This window comes from Sorex araneus, chromosome X (assembly GCF_027595985.1).
Source record: "Sorex araneus isolate mSorAra2 chromosome X, mSorAra2.pri, whole genome shotgun sequence".
NCBI classification, from domain to species: Eukaryota; Metazoa; Chordata; class Mammalia; order Eulipotyphla; family Soricidae; genus Sorex; species Sorex araneus.
In genome coordinates, this window is record NC_073313.1 from 362,464,941 (window position 1) to 362,482,351 (window position 17,411).

At 44.4% G+C, this 17,411-nt stretch overlaps 1 pseudogene; it reads right to left on the reverse strand.

The window, feature by feature from the left end:
- Nucleotides 1-16,170: 16,170 nt before the first annotated feature.
- Nucleotides 16,171-16,874, reverse strand: LOC101550027 (HAUS augmin-like complex subunit 2; annotated as a pseudogene).
- Between the last annotated feature and the right edge of the window lie 537 nt (nucleotides 16,875-17,411).

Consider the following 17,411-nt stretch of genomic DNA (forward strand, 5'->3'; position numbering starts at 1 on the left):
GCCTCTATGGCAGACAACTTCCCACATACACTCTCTCTACTCTTGGGCATTATGGCTTGCAGTACAGATACTGAGAAGCTAGCATGTTTGGTCCTTTATCTACTTTCAGCACTCATCTCCCATCCTGAATGATCCTTCCATCATTGATTTAGTAATCCCTTCTCTATTCCAGCTGCCTTCTCCCCCAGCTCATGAGGCAGGCTTCCAACTATGGACCAGTATTCTTATCCTTTGTCTCTACTGTCCTTAGGTGTCAGTCTCATGTTATGTTGTTTTATATTTCACAAATGAGTACAGTCCTCCTATGTCTGTCCCTCTCTTTCTGACTCATTTCGCTTAGCATGATACTCTCCATGACCATCCACTTATAAGTAAATTTCATGACTTCATCTTACCTAACAGCTGCATAATATTCCATTGTGTAGATGTACCAAAGTTTCCTTAACCAGTCATCTGTTCTCAGGCTCTCGGTTTGTTTCCAGATTCTGGCTATTGTGAACAGTGCTGCAATGAACATACAAGTGCAGATGTCATTTCTACTGTGCTTTTTTGCACCCTCAGGATATATTCTTAGAAGTGATATTGCAAGGTCATATGGAAGCTCAATTTCTAGTTTTTGAAGGAATGCCCAGATTGTTTTCAAAAAAGGCTGGACCAGCCAGCATTCCCACCAACAATGAAAGAGAATCCCCTTTCTCTCAACATCCACACCAGCACTGGTTGTTCTTGTTCTTTTTGATGTGTACCAATCTCTGTGGTATGAGATGATATCTCTTTGTTGTTTTGATTTGCATATCCCTAACGATTAATGATGTAGAGCATTTTTTCCTGTGCCTTTTGGCCATTTGTATTGTATTTCTGTTCATTTCTTCTCCCCATTTTGTGATGAGGTTGGAGAGTTTTTTCTTGTACAATTCTACTAATGTCTTATATATCCTGGATATTAACTCCTTATCAAATGGGTATTGGGTAAATATTCTTTCACATTCCATGGGCTCTCTCTGTAATTTGATTACTGTTTTTTTTAAGGTGCAAAAGCTTATTAGTTTAGTCCTATTTGTTTATGTTTGTTTCCACTTACTTGGTCATCCTTAAAGATGCTTTTAGCTTCAGTGTCATGGAGGGTTCTGCCTACATTTTCCTCCATGTTCCTTGTGGATTCAGGTCTGATATTGAGGCCTTTAATCCACATTGACATGACTTTTGTGCTTGGCATTAGATAGACAGAAACCACTAGTTAAAGAAATCATAGATAAGAATTTCCCAGAGTTGAGGAATGCAAGCAGCCAGATCCAAGAGGCCCAAAGTGTTCCAGCAAAGATAGACCCAAATAGAAAAACTCAATGTCACATTACTTTTTTTATTCAGAATGTTAACTTTATTATTCCCCCCCTTTTTATTGATTCACCGTGAGATGCAGTTACAAAGCGTTCTTGTTTGAGCTTGTCATACAAACACCCATCCCTTCACCAGTGCACACTTTCCACCACCAAAATCCCCAACTTATACTTTTATTTTAGCAAGTACGCATTACTCGGCAACTTTCCATTATCCATACAACACATTATTTTTGGCCTGCAATACCCAGCCCACATCCTGACAATTATAATCCAGAGACCATAATCTTATCCCAGGGACCTAATCTTTGACAACTATCTGGTTTTTCCGCTCTAACAGTCTGTAACTCTCCCCCTCCCCCACCCCCACCGTGTCTACCAGAAATGAGCTAGTTTCTTGTTCCTGGAAGAGGCCTAAGTCACTTCAGAGCCTGTCATGGCAGTTCTTCAGCTAAGAGGGTCCTAACACTCCCCCGGTTTAGTTACTCATAACGAGGAATCTTCCCCATTCTGACCACTCAGGTGCAGGCGCCCCCGGCCTACTGCCACCAACTGCACCGTGTTTATCCTACCTTTAGAAAAAGACACCAACTTATTCAGGCCTAGCTCCCTTCCTATACAATACTCCTGTGGCACAATCTTTATCCTGAAACACAATTCAGGGGGACTGGGGTTGGCAAAGTAGGAAGGGGAGAAGCAAGGGATTACTTGGGGATGACAAGCAAGGGATGACAAGCAAGGGATTACAAACAAGGTCCCTGAACAAACACACGCCCCAGCTTGGGTCATAACCGGCACTGATCAAGGCTAATTCTACTTGTCTCGGTATCAAAGAGCACTCAGTGCCAAAACGGGGGTCAGGTAAGGAGCTCGCTTTGCAGCTGTCACTACGAGCATGCAGAAACAGAGAATAACCCATGCCCTTTCCCTAGTTCCTTTGAGCCACCTTCTTCCGTCTTATCCGGATTGGGGTCGTCTCCTGTTGTCCAGGTATGCCAAAAGGGGAGGCAGCTTTTACATGTGAACGTGGACCCAGGTCTTGACCCCATCCACCATCAGAGCCACTGGTCTGGGCAGGATCCTGGTGTAAGGACCTCGCGGGTGGCCAGTCTCACGTTGCCTAATTCAGGCCAGACCTCCCTCTGTGTCTGGATGAGTTCACTGTGGTAGTGTGGCTTGTAGCCACACACGGAGCTGGGCCTTCACACCTGTAGGGCCAATGATGACTGGAGAAGAGAGAGAGGTCATACACTCTAGCCTACACTTCCTTCTTCAAGGCCGAGTTGGAGTAGTGGCAGTCGAACCAAAATAATTTTCTTTTGCTTTTCTAGTCACACCTGGCGATGCACAGGAGTTACTCCTGGCTCTGCACTCAGGAATTACTTCTGGTGGTGCTCAGGGGACCCTATGGGGTGCTGGGATTTGAACCCAGGTCGGCTTCGTGCAAGGCAAACGCCCTACCTGCTCAATGTCACATAATAATCATAATATTAAATGCCAAAGAAAGAGACAGAATCTTTAAAATGCCCATTGATTTGCTCGAGTGGGCACCAGTGACATCTCCATTGAGAGACTTGTTACTGTTTTTGGCATATAGAATACACAACGGGTAGCTTGTTAGGCTCTGCCATGCAGGCGGGATACTCTCGGTAGCTTGCTGGGCTCTCCGAGAGGGAATTAAAAAATATTTAAATATTTATTTAAAAAGCTAAATAAATGTAAATAAAGCCAGAATTTAAAATGTTGCAGTGATTCCTAATGAAAAATAATGAAATTAAATTAGTGAATGTTTGTGAATAGGAGAGATTTTGTAGACTCATACATTGGCAACATTCCTAACAATTACTTTCTAAATTAACCCTGCCCCAGCTTTGCAATTAAATGATGCCTTCCCACACCAAACTATGTAAGTTATTTTAATTTTTTATTTATTTTTATTTTTTTATTGAGTCACCATGTGGAAAGTTACAAAGTTTTCAGGTTTAAGTCTCAGTTATACAATGCTCGAACACCCATCCCTTCACCAGTGCACATATTCCACCACCAAGAATCCCAGACATGGGCAAATGAATGGAATTAGACCACTAACACACTCACAAAAATGAATTCAAGATGAGCTGAATGAAAATGCTGACTATTTTTATAAACAATATGGGTTGGAGTGATAGCACAGCAGGTAGGGCGTTTGCCTTGCATGCGGCCAACCCGGGTTCAAGTCCTTCACCTCTCTCAGAGAGCCCGGCAATCTACCGAGAGTATTTCACTCACATGGCAATTCCTCAAAAAATCCTAGAAATTGAGCTTCCATCTGACCCAACAAATCTGCTCCTGGGAATTTACCCTAATGGTTCCCAAACACAATACACTTCTATGTTCATTGCAGCACTATTCACAATAACCAGAATCTGGAACAACTTGAGTGCCCAAGAATAGATGCATGGATAAAGAAACTATGGTACATCTATACCGTGGAATACTATGCAGATGCCTGGAAAAAATGAAGTCATGAAATTTGCTCAGACATGGATGAACATGGAGAGTATCATGCTGCGTCAGAGGGAGAGGGACAAACAAGACAAAACGGCTGTTTCATTTGCGGGCATAAAAAAAAATTGTATGAGGTTAATACTCAAAGACAGTAGAAATGAGGGCCATGAGGACTGGTCCATGGTTGAAAACTTGCCATGGAAAAAAGTGGTGGGGAAGTGCAGTTAGGACAGAGAAAGGACCACCCTGACAATGGTAGTTGAAAATGTGGAAATGATCACTCTGAACAAGAACTGAGCGCTGAAAGGAAATACAGTGATATCAATGACAACTTTTATTCAGTACCTATATTGCAAACCACAGTACCTAAAAGGAAAGAGAGAGAGACAGAGACAGAGACAGAGACAGACAGAGAGAGAGAGAGGGAGTCTGCTATAGAGTGGCATTTTCCAGCATCCCAGGGAGGATGGCCGGAAGCTGTCCATGCAGTCTTTTCACCAGGACTGAACTCTGTCTCTCCTCACCCACAGAGAGCAATCCACAGCTTGTCCATCAAGGAAAAGTACAGAGTGCAGGAAGATTTTGCACTGGTCTTGCAGCCTTTTCTCTGGGATCCTCTTCCCCCACAGGATGCTGTACATTGTGGGTAGCCCTTGGAGAACCAATGGCAACCCCTCTAGGGAATATGCACTTCCTTCTCCATGAAGGTTCTGGATAGTCTTTTGCAATTTGTTATTCCAAGGGACCTCCCAAGAGTTCGCGCTTTGCTCTCCCCCTTCTCTCCTATTTTGGGTGCTATTGGTGCTTTGACAGCCTGGGAAAGCAAAGGAGAGAATCATCAGTAACCAAGCTCCAGAGACTTGGTGTTACTGTTTGCTGGATGGACTGAAAAAAGACTGGAAAATGCCACTCAAATTTGGTTCTTTTCAAGTTGTCAGGGCAGGCCAGAGTGCTTAAGGAGATGAGGTGAGTGCAGGAGGGCTTGTAGGTCTGGACTAGTCCAATCAGTTTAGCAAAAAATTAAGGGGGAGTGGGGAGGTAGTTTCTTCACGAATATCTGATCCATTTGGCAGCAGAATTCAAAGGGAAAACACTCAGGGCACCCATAGGGAGACATGAGGGGCCCCTCCTCCCAGGAAGATATAAACCCTTGCCTTTGCTCTCAGAAATGGGAGATAGACCCGACTTTCTGCTCTGAGGACTGTTTCCAATTCTCATCATGTGGTCAGAATGAGATGGCTATTGTGCTCTGGAACAATATGGTGAGTGACCTGATAGACCCTCATAGATAGGGGTGCTTCCCCCCCCCACACACAAGGACCTGGATAAAAGAACTCCTTCCTCCCTGCAGCTCAAAATGACACAGGACTTAGCTGGCCTAACATTCCTTTCACTCGGTGATGTCTCATTATGGTTAGGGATAACTGTAATTAGATCAACTGGATGAAAACATCAGCAAATGAACTCTCGCTGGCATTTGTAGCAATAAGTCTGAACATCTACAGAATGAATAAAGAATGGCAGAACTCAGAAAACTGGCATAATATGGAAATAGCACCCTGCATAATAATTAGGAGGATGAGTAAAGAGAGGCTTCTAAAATCTCAAGGCTAGGACGAATGGAGACGTTACTGAGACCGCTCGAGAAAATCGACAATCAACAGGATGATGATGATGATGATGATGATGATGATGATGATGATGATGAATATATTTCCCACTATGATTTCTTTAAGCCTCACAAAGAGCCATACAGCCTACTTCTCAGAGCTGCCACCTAATCTAGTCCTTTTTGATAGAGGGGATGGGGACCTAGTGAAATGATCATATCTGCAGGGGTCCAAGGATACCTGAACTGTGTTTCATCTCTGCCTTCTGTGGCTGATCACTCACTCCAGTCAGTCATGTCCTGGCAAAGTTTAGCTGGTATCCCTACAGGTTATATCCTTGGCACCAAGCCACTAACATGCTTTCCAATGTTTTCTTCAGTGCTCAGTGAGGAACCCAATTCCAACCACTGCCTGTGTGCTCCCTTTTTCCTGCCATGGTGACCAAAGAGTCAACACTCCTCTTCTTAATGTAGTTTTAGAATCACTGTGTTTCCTTCCATCGACTAACACTGTGCAAATATTCCCGCAAGAATCATCACAGCCAGTGTATAGAGCAGCGTTTCATCTGACTGACTCACAATGCTGACTTTTTCCTCAGCTCATTCCCTCCACTCGAGCAACCTCTACTTATGTCAGAACAGCACATCAACTGGCTCATTAAATTTGGCCTTCCCCGACTATTGTTTTCAGGTGTTTTCTTCCACTGGACATCATTTTCTGCCCACTTCTGCTTCTCTTCTTATTCTCTGTCAGACCAGGGCTTTGCGTTCCAACCCAGATATCCACATCCCCGTCCATCCAGGCTCCACAGTTTACTTGTCCATCCTCTTTTGAAAAGTGGAAAGTTCAGTCAATTCTTGTTTGGGAGTCTGGAGTCCATCAATGGCTAAGTCATAGGGGTTCATTCCATTTAGCATCCTCACTGACCAAGATTGGGGGTCTATGTCTCATCTCACTCATCTCTGAAATCTCAGGGGAAAACTATAGTTTCCAAGAACACAGAATACCTCTCCCACATAACATTCCTAGTAATTTCCATTTCTCTCTGGTGGCATTTGACACTGCCAAATGCCAGGACCTTCCAGGGGCTTGCTGGTTCGAGGAGGACTCAGCCATGACAGAGCCCACTGGTCCCTTCTCTATGAATATGTTGTGTAATTCTGGTCTTCTCTTCCAAAACATCTCAGAAGGACCGTCCATTCCTCCTGTGCTTTATTTCATAAAAACGAATGGGAGGATGGTGTGGAACTGAACACTACAGGGGAACGCCACATGGAGCCACATACGTAATATAGACTGCCCATGACCCCATTACTCTTTTCCAAATGCAAAAAAAAAAAAAAAGAAAGAAAGAGTACTAAAGTGTTACTTATCCTGCGCTATATAATTTGGGAAAAGTAAACATCCCCATGTTTTTTTTTTCCCTACAAACCTGCAGAAAGACTAATCTCACCCCTGGGACAACATAAAATAAAAAGGCCCTTAGCAATGTCATTGAGCAGAGAGGTCATCTAGCCAGAATGCCCAATAGCTCAAAGGCAGAGACATGAAGCACTTTACCCTGGACCATACAATCAGATGGTGGCAGAACAGGGATGAGAACCTGGGTCCAATGCCAGTAACAATGCCCCACGTCCTCATCTGCCTTTCTGCACCTAGCCAGATAATCACAGAGCTAAACAGTGAATTCACGTCTCAGAGTTTTAGGTCTATGAGGTACTGTCTGAATACCTGAGTGTGTGTGAATACCTGAGTAGGTGTTTCTCGGTACCCCACTGTGGCCACAAATGCACTTTGACTCTTTCCCCAGCGTCTGCACTTCCCTCCTGATACTTTAAGCCCACTTTCTTGAGATTTTACGAAGCCTAAGCCAAAATCATCCACCACACTGTTTTTTTTTTTCTGTTATCTTATTTTTATTTCGACTACCCTATCTTTCACCTCGAGGAAGGAACCAAGAATTCTATTCAGAAAAGATATTTGTACTCTCATGTTTATTTCAGCACGATTCATGATAACAGAATCTTGAAATTGCCTGAGTGCCCAAGAATGGGTAAAGATACAATAGTTTATGTAAAGATACATAAACAATGCAATACTACTCAGCTGTGAGAAAAAATGAAATCATGCACTTTTCTGCTGTAAGGATAGATCTGAAAAGTATCAGGCTGAATGAAGTTAGTCAGAAGGAGAGTGATGGATACAGAATGATCTCACTCGGGGCTGGAGTGATAGCACAGCGGGTAGGGCGTTTGCCTTGCATGCAGCCGACCTGGGTTCGAATCCCAGCCTCTCATATGGTCCCCTGAGCACCACCAGTAGTAATTCCTGAGTGAAGAGCCAGGAGTAACCCCTGTGCATCACCGGGTGTGACCCCAAGAAAAAGCAAAAAAAAAAAAATCTCGCTAGTATCTGTTATGTAACGAAACATAGTATGGAAGAGCAAGTGCCCACAGGAACAGAAATAGAGATTCACTTTCAGTAAGAAGCCTATTATGGAAGGGAGGGGTCGAGGACGGGGTGTGGTGTGGGGGGAGGTGGGATAGGGGAGTGGGGACACACTGGGACAATGTTAGGGGAAAGTGCGCATCCTGGTGGTGAGTGTGGTAAGAGAATGTTTCATTCGTGACGTTCTACTGTTGACAGTATTGTAAACCACAGTGCCTAAAATAATTTTTTTAAATGAGGGCTTAATCACTGTCACTGTATCACCGTCATCCCATTGTTCATCAATTTGCTCGAGCGGGCACCAGTAACGTCTCCATTGTGAGACTCGTTGTTACTATTTTTGGCATATCGAATACGCCAGGGGAGCTTGCCAAGGCTCTGCTCTGCAGGTGAGATACTCTCGGTAGCTTGCTGGGCTCTCCGAGAGGGGCAGAGGAATCAAAACCTGGTTGGCCGCGTGCAAGGCAAATGCCCTACCCGCTGTGCTATCGCTCCAGCTCGAGGGCTTAATAAAAGAGAAAAATACTTCAAAAATTGAAAATACAGCCACACCAAAAAAAATTTGCTTAAGACCAAATCCACTTGTTGAAGAGGCTTTCCTTGTTCCACTTCACATTTCTTGCTTCTTTGTCAAATGTGAAGTGGAACAAGGAAAGCCTCTTCAACAAGTGGTGCTGGGAAAACTGGATAGCTACCTGCAAAAACATGAACTCTGACCTCTGTCTAATGCCAGGCACAAAAATCAGGTCCAAGTGGATTAAAGACCTCAACATCAGACATAAATCTATAAGGTACATAGAGAAAAATGTAGGCAGAACCCTCCATGACATTGAAGCTAAAAGCATCTTTAAGGACGAAACAGCATTGACCATGCAAATGGAAGCAAACATAAACAAACGGGACTACATCAAACTAAGAAGCTTCTGCACTTCAAAAGAAACAGTGACAAAATACAGAAAGAGCCCACAGAATGGGAAAGAATATTTACTCAATACCCATCTGATAAGGGATTAATATCAAGGATATACAAGACACTAGTAGAATTGTACAAGAAAAAAACTCCAACCCCATCAAAAAATGAAGAGAAAACATTTAAGCACAGAGCCATGTGGGGACGCTCCTTTGCGGCCCCGCGCGAGATCGACCCCGGAGGCAACTGAACCACTTTGGACACGAGCGGCGCCCCCAAAATGCCTCCAAACTGTGTGCTCGGAGCTTCTGGCCCAGGCGCAGCCAGCGAGTGATGCAATTACCAAAAGAATTTTCCCTGGACTTCATATAGAAATCCAAAACCGCGCGGCTGCTATCGCAGAGAGACCTAATATCTCTTGATTGTCAGCAATGTGTAAATGTTCCTTTTTGGCAGGGCTTAACGTGGGGGGAAACTCCAAACAATAGTACTAAGTTTTTTGTTGAAGGGTAAAAGATTGTAGCGATAGAATTTTAGGCAGAATTTTCCCTGGACTTAATATATAGAAACCCAAAACTGCGTGGCCGCGGCAGCCTAATGTCATCTAATCATCAGCAATATGAAATGGTTCCTTTGTAATGGGTTGGACTTTGGGGGGACCATAATAGGGTTAAAGTTTGTAGCGACGTGTAATTTCTGGCTGTACTTTCCCTGGACTTTATACAGAAATTCAAAACCGCAAGGCTGCTGCCATGGCCGCGCAACCTATTGTCATTTAATCATCACCAATATGAAATGGTTCCCTTTTAATGGGTCGGACTTTGGTGGGAAATCCTAACAAGAATAGTAAGTCTTTTGCTGAAATATTGAAGGCCACCAAAGTGGTAGCCATCTCTATAGACTGAACTAAGCCATATACCCATGCTGGCTGAGAAGAAATATCCTTCTTTCTCGGGAAGAAACGCGGCGTGGCGTTAACCATAGTATGATGTCCATTAAGCTGACACGGACCTGGTGGCATGGAAATGGGATACAAGGGAATAAATTATTATGTACTTGGAACAGCGGGACGCTGGTGGAATCTTGAGCTGGGGCCGATACCAGCGAAATACCTTTGGTTCCAGAAACTGCTTGCAGACATTCTACCAGACTATCAACTAAGCCAGAGCCCCACGCCGGCTGATGACGAGAAATAACCATCTCTTTTGGTTTGTTTTCCCTTTGTCAGTCAGCGTGGTGATTACTAAGCAGGCGTGATCTCGGTGGCGCGGGATGAGGGGGGAAAAAAATAGAAAAGTTATGTAACAAACAGCGGGACTTAATATCTCTACATTCTCAGCAATGGAGAGCCATCAAATGCTTCCTTGACAGTGGGACTGTCTTCTCTTTTTTGGGGGGAAACCCTAGCAACAATAGTGAGTTATGTGTTGAAACATGGACTGTAACCAAGATAAAGTGTAAACGAAGTGAAACTTATCACTTACAAGGGCGGGGACTGGGGGGGCAGGAGGGGGCGGGAGGTATAATGGGGTGGTTGGTGATGGAATATGGGCACAGGTGAAGGGAAGGGTGTTTGAGTACTGTATAACTGACATAATCCTGAGAACTTTGTAACCCTCCACACGGTGATTCAATAAAATTTAAATTAAAAAAAATGGGGAGAAGAAATGAACAGAAGTTTTCTTAAAAAAAGAAATATAAGTGGCCAAAAGGCACATGAAAAAATGCTTCACATCCCTAGTCACCAGGGAGATGCAAATCAAGACAGCAATGAGATATCATCTCACACCACAGAGACTGGCACACATTCAAAAGCAACCAGTGCCGGTGTGGATGTGGGGAAAAAGGGACGCTCTTTCACTGTTGGTGGGAATGCCGACTGGTCCATCCTTTTTGGAAAACAATATGGACAGTCCTTCAAAAACTAGAAATTGAGCTTCCATATAACCCCGCAATACCACTTCTGGGAATATATCCTGAGGCTGCAAAAAAGCACAGTAGAAATGACATTTGTACCTGTATGTTCATTGCAGCACTGTTCACAATAGCCAAAATCTTGAAACAACCCAAGTGCCCTAGAACAGATGACTGGTTAAAGAAACTTTGGTACATCTACACAATGTAATACTATGCAGCGATTAGGAGAGATAAAGTCATGAAATTTGCTTATAAATGGATAGACATGGAGAGTATCATGCTAAGTGAAATGAGTCAGAAAGAGAGGGACAGACATAGAAGGACTGTGCTCATTTGTGGAGCACAGAATAACATCACATGAGGCTGACACCCAAGGACAGTAGATATAAGGGCTAGGAGGATTGCCCTATAGCTAGAAGCCTGCTTCATGAGTGGAGGGGAGAAGGCAGATGGAATAGAGGAAGGATCACTAAGAAAATCATGGCTGGAGGAGTCAGTTGGGATGGGGGATGTGTGCTGAAAGTAGATAAAGGACCAAACACGATGACCTCTCAGTGTCTGTGTTGCAAGCCATGATGCCCAAAAGTAGAGAGAGAGTATGGGGAATATTGTCTGCCATAGAGGCAGGGGGAGGATGGGAAAGGGGGGGTATACCGGGGATATTGATGGTGGGGAATGTGCACTGGTGGAGGGATGGGTGTTTGATCATTGTGAGATTGTAACCCAAATATGAAACCTTGTAACTATCTCACGGTGATTCAATAAAATTGAAAAAAAAAAGACCAAATCCAGGGTCCAAGAGACAGTGCAGTGCCTGACAGGATTGCAGCTGACCAGGGTTCAGTCCCCCACGGGCACCACGTATGGTGTCCTGATCTCTGGCAGGAGGAATTCCTGAGTGCAGAGCCAGGAGTACGCCCTCAGCACAGCCAGGTGTGGCCCCCAAATAAAAACAACAGTTCCTGGGCCTCATCCCCAGACTGAGATTTAATCACTTGGGGAAGCACCTGAGTCTGTACACCACAAAGCCCCCAAGGGAGACTGTGGTACAGGGCTTGAAAACCAGCCCCGAGACCTTTTCTTCCAGGAAACCACAGTCTTCTGAATAAGGGAAAATCTGACTGTGCCATGCTTCTCCCCAAAAAACCAGGCCCTGGGGCACCTGACCCTCTGTGGCTTGACCCCACTCATTGGACAGCCACCTCTGGTTTTCACCTGGCAACGTCTTAAAAGGAGTAAGGCCTCTCCTCCCTCCAACTTTGTTCTTGCTCGTCCTTCATCTCGGCCTGCCCACTCCACCTTCCCTTCTGCTCTTACCCTCCTCTGCCTACCCGAGTTGGAGCAGCTTCACAGAGAGCCTGGTCTGAACCTCCAGGGCAGGCTGCAGAGAGGCTGCAGCGGCCTCCACTTTACATCCCCGTTCCCTCCTGTTTTGTCTCTGTCCTATCATCTTCCATTTTGCTGATAGCAGCAGAGCCTGGTGCACGGGTTCTGGATGAACTACGAAGCTGCTCACTTTGCTGATGCCAGCCCAGGCCTGCTCCCTTCGGAGTCTGTCTACACAGGTATCTGTGAGTTCACTTCTTCCATCTACACTCATCACCTTCCCTTCTACCAGGTACTGTCCCTAGTGCCAGACCCAGCAGTGAACAAAGAACCCAACATCCTGCTCTTCGGAGTTTACAGTCTAGCAGCCCTAGAACAGTAATAAATATCCAAGAAGGTAATTTCTAAAAATGTCCAAGACTGTAAAGAGATCAGGGAATTGGAGAGTACAAAAAAGTACAGCAGGTTGGGTGCTTGCTTTGTAGGTGAACTACCCCATGCGGAGCCCTGAGTCTCACCAGGAGTAAGCCCCGAGTACCACCTGGAATGGCCCCCAAACAAACACAAGAAACACACTGAAGCTGTTAGTCCTGGGATTCTGGGTTCCCAAGAAGTGAGACAGAGATACAAACACCATAATGCAAAAGCAATAGGAGTTTTATTCCAGCTAGCTGGGGTCAACTATCTCACCCACAGAGTGGTCTCTTGACAGCGACAGTTCATAGAGATTTCAAAGTTAAGCAAGTACTATGGTAACAGTGGTCAAGAAACAATGGTCAGTCTACAGTTAAACAATAGTTTCCTGTAACAGTTCATGGTTACATAAACTGCTCATTCTTTACAGTTAACAAAAGACAATTTCTGAGGCATTTTGACTGGGGGCATAGTGATTGATTGAGCCCACTTGCTGGGCCCAGGTACTTCCCAGGTGGGTTCAGGTTGGCTAGTTACACATTGTTTCATTGCTGGGAAAGTTAAATCTATTTCAGTTCCAGAAACTGAACCTGTGGCCTAGCTGATTTTTCTCATTTCTGCCACCTGTCATGGCATCAGTTCTGTCCTTACACTGTAACAGAGGGCTGGGGTGGGAGAGAGGCCCATGAGGAGTCTCTCCCACGCCAGTAGACATGTATGAACAGGGACCCCGATGTCCAGAGGCTGCAGGAACACAGAGGTGTGATCCTAGAGTGTGTCAGGCAGATGCAACAGGCCCCACGTGGCCCTGAGTCAGCAACATGCTTGAAGCATCCCAAGAACAGAAATGTCACTGAGACCGAAGGGAAGATTCAAGGGTGGGGAGAGGGAGAGGATGGGAGTGGGGGGTAGATGCGGGGCCTGCTTTACGGTCTGGCAGCTGAGTAGAAACAGAAGGAAGCAATGGTGGAACTGGAAATATCTCTCTGGCAAGACTAGAATCCAGCCTGAAACTATGGTTCTGGGACTAAGAGTGATAGGGCAAGGAGGAGGGGGGCAAGGTAAGACAGGGAAATAGTTTGGACTGGCTGACAGATGAAGTAAAAGGCCAAGAATGACGACTCAGCGATACGGGGTGGATGACGTTACTTGGAAGGCTGAGCTGGAAAAACAAGCAGGCTTGAAAGGGAAAGTCACAAGTTCTATTTTGTACAATAAGTGTGAGCTGAATTTCAGGCATCCACCTGAAATGAAGATTCCCCCCCCCCCTGTTCTCTTAAAGTAGAGCCCTAATACCATGAATTTATGTGGGTGCAAGTCTTTAGCATCCACAGACACCCAAATACCTCCCAAATTATTCACAAAAGAATTGTTTAGTTTCAGATAAAGGGGAGGTGCCAGAGAGATAGCTCTATAGATTTAATAAATGGTTTGCAGTTGGGAGACCTGGGGTTAATCCCTGGCACACCATGGTCCCCAAATCACCACCATGAGCATTCCCTGAACACAGAGTCAGGAGTAGCCCCCAGCCACTTCTAGGACAACCCCCCAAGCACTTCCAGCTGTATCTTGAAGCAAACCAATGAAATCCAGATAAAATGAAAAAACACATCTAGAAAGGTCAAAAGTACATGAGCTTTGAGCTCAGAGTTTGGGATGGGGATTTAGAAAAACATATGGGAGTCATTAGCACAGAGGTTATATTTCAAATCATGGGGTCAACTAAGAGCTCTCTGAAAAGAGTAGTCAGAAAAGATAATGAAACTGAATACCAGCCCGCCATTCATTTATTCCCACTTTTGACACAAGTTGGCAGGCGAGGGGAGAGAGAAAAACTTGGACAAGTGCCATATCCAAATGGCTAAGAGAACTCTTTCCAAGGGGAAATCTTTGACATCAGTTTTGGAAATGCTGCTGAAAAGTTGAATGACAAGAACCGCCCCCCCCCCCACACACACACGCACGCACACACTCACGCACGCATGCACACAAGAATCACTGGATTTGCCTATCTGGTAACCTTAAGCTGAACTCCAGTCAAGTGATGGAGACTGAAGATGAATTAGAATCAGTGTAGACAGAGGAAGGGGGGAGTGCAGCCAGTGACTACCACCAGTTCTTCCTGGAGTTCTCAAGAGTGATGGCACATATGACTTGAGAAGATATGAGATAAAGGGGAGGGCCAATAGAGGACAGGAGCTGCCAGGACAAGCCATGCCCTGGGGGGCAAGGATCCAGTGGAAATGGAGAGACTGTTGAGCTCATCAAACCACAGATAATCCCCTTCCTCTGCATGAGCTAGTTCCTGGGAGTTTCACTACAATGAATTAGCCTGTCCTGTAGTGACTGTTCTGTCTGGTTACTACAGGTTTACACTTCCCTGGCTCTCAAAAAGTAGCAATGACACTATCCAACTCCCATTTACCCACACGTTGGTCTCATCCTTTCCTCTGATGCTCACAAGAAAAGGTGGAGCTGCCAGCGCAGGATGGAACCCTCACCTCTTTCCTGGAGTAGTTCAGTGGCTTTACCCTGCTCCACACAGCGCGTTCTCTGTAGAGCCAGGACCCTAACTAATGCACCCATGACCTGTGCCATCACCCTTCCTTGCTGTCTCTTCCTTTTTTCAGTGTCACCAAGGAACAGGTCAGGTGAAAAAGACTCTGATGTAAGAGAAAGCAGGATCATGGGCCAGGAGTGGTCACCAGCCGACAGAGGGTGCTTCTCTACCCTCCTGGGAAAATGCTGATGGTCAGGAACTGATGAGGTCAAGGCATAAAGGAAACAGATGGATACAGACTAGAGGGACCAGGGGTATACAGCTTCTTACTCATTGTCAGGGATGGCTAAGATCAAAAGTATTAAACATAACCTCCCTGAGTCCTAATTGATCCCAGGAACATTTCAGGCAACCAGTTTCATCCATGTGAATTATAATATGGGTATGGGCAGGTGAGCAGTGAATGCGTTGAATCCCTGAGGTGACTTGGATGACACTTAATAGTCTGGGCCAATAGTGCTATCTTTTATTTTTCTGTCTCTATATATTTATTTATGTATACATACATATGAACTGAAGTGATAGCACAGTGGGTAGGGTGTTTGCCTTGCAAACAGCCGACCCAGGTTTGATTCTTCCATCCCTCTCAGAGAGCCTGGCAAGCTACTGAGAGTATCCCATCTGCACAGCAGAGCCTGGCAAGCTACCTGTAGTGCTACATATATACATATACAAGTATCTATGTATACTGAGCTGTGCTGGGGATTAAACACATGCACGACAATTGCTCTACTGATGAGCTAAAATGCTGATCCATAGTTATATTAGATCTCCACTGAATTCACTGAAAAGTTGAATGAGGACCAAAGAAATAATACAGGGGTTTAGGTTCTTGATTTTCACGCAGACAACCCCAGTTCAAATCTCAGCACCACATATAGTCCCCATGCTCTTCCAGGAGTAGCCATAAGCCCTGCTAGGCATGGGCCCAACTCCCACCTCTCTGAAGGAAAAAAAAGGAAATAAAAGTGGAATGGAAATATATGAAAAATAAAGTAAAAGTCAATTTTGTCTTAATAAACATGTAATCATAGTATTTCAATATAAAGAGGCAACATTCAGTATTGTTGGCAGAAAGCAAAAACAACTCACTTGTTACAATTGACTAGAAATGGATTTCATGTGATTATGTATAATTAAGCAAAAATAAACAGTTGATGATCATTTGACATGAATATTTTGAAAAAGAACTTCAGAAGTAAATGGTAAAGAAGACATTGTAACATCATATGAGAGTTACTTTCTTTAGTTAATATGTTTGAAATTCAAGAAGAAATTTCCTTTTGTTGTTGTTGCCATTTAAGTATACTCTCTACCAGTTCTTCTGTCTTAGTCACCAAAATATTCGTTTTTGCTAAAGAATTGCTCATTTTTTAAAAAAAATAATCTAAATGAGGGATATCTCTAATAGTTTCAAGACTGGATTCTAATCTTTCGACGAAAGTCACTGTCAACTCCAACAAATGGACCGTGTATCTGTGATAAACAGCTTCAATGGGCAAGTTTTCCTGACACATGGGTTTTAACAGTCTTTGCCCGAGAGACTGCTTTTCTTTCAGAATTGCTTCCAGATGATTATTCATGCTTTGCGAACTCTGACACTTCTGAGCTAAAAAAGAAGGATGAACAACATCTATGGAATCTTTTTATGGTCCTGATAGTTCAATTTCTAGGTCTTTCTGGTCAATTTCAGCTTTAATATCTGCAATTTGCTGTTGTTTGGAGAAGTTCTCAAAGCAAGAAACTGGTTTCTTAGCTATATCTAACATCTCCTAAGTGACAGTCCCCAAAGCCCTGAAATGGCTCAGCAACATCCCAGCTGCATTTGGTTCCAAGACCAGCTCCCAGGGCTTCCGGCCAGCCATGGCCGCCCAATAGTGCCATCTTATCACACACCAAAGGATGATCAGGCATTCACAGCTAGACTGAGTATCACTGAAAATGGCCCCTAAGGTCCCCTGAGCATTGCCTGGAAAGTATAAACAAAATATTAAGAAAAGCATTAAAAATATTCATCAGAAAGCTCTTGTTTCTCATGGTTGACAAGCCATGAACAATAACCATGGCATGGTAATAACAATTGTTTGCAGTTTTTCTGAAATTGACCATCCCTATACACTTCAAGGACCTGGATGATATGATTATCAATAATTCATCATGTTGAAAACACAGCATCTGTGCTGACAGTTGCCCACAGAAAAAGGCGGAATACTGAGCTTATTGGTCTTGCACTACCTCACACAGGTCCCTGAACTGTCATCATCATCTGGGACTTGGAATTCTCCTGGTAAAATCCATGGTACAGATTCACAGTGACATATGGCTGCTGGCCTGTCATTCTGTGAGGTAGAAGTTAAGTCCAGCTCCAGCCTGGGGCCCTGGAATCTGCCCTGGCCCCAGCC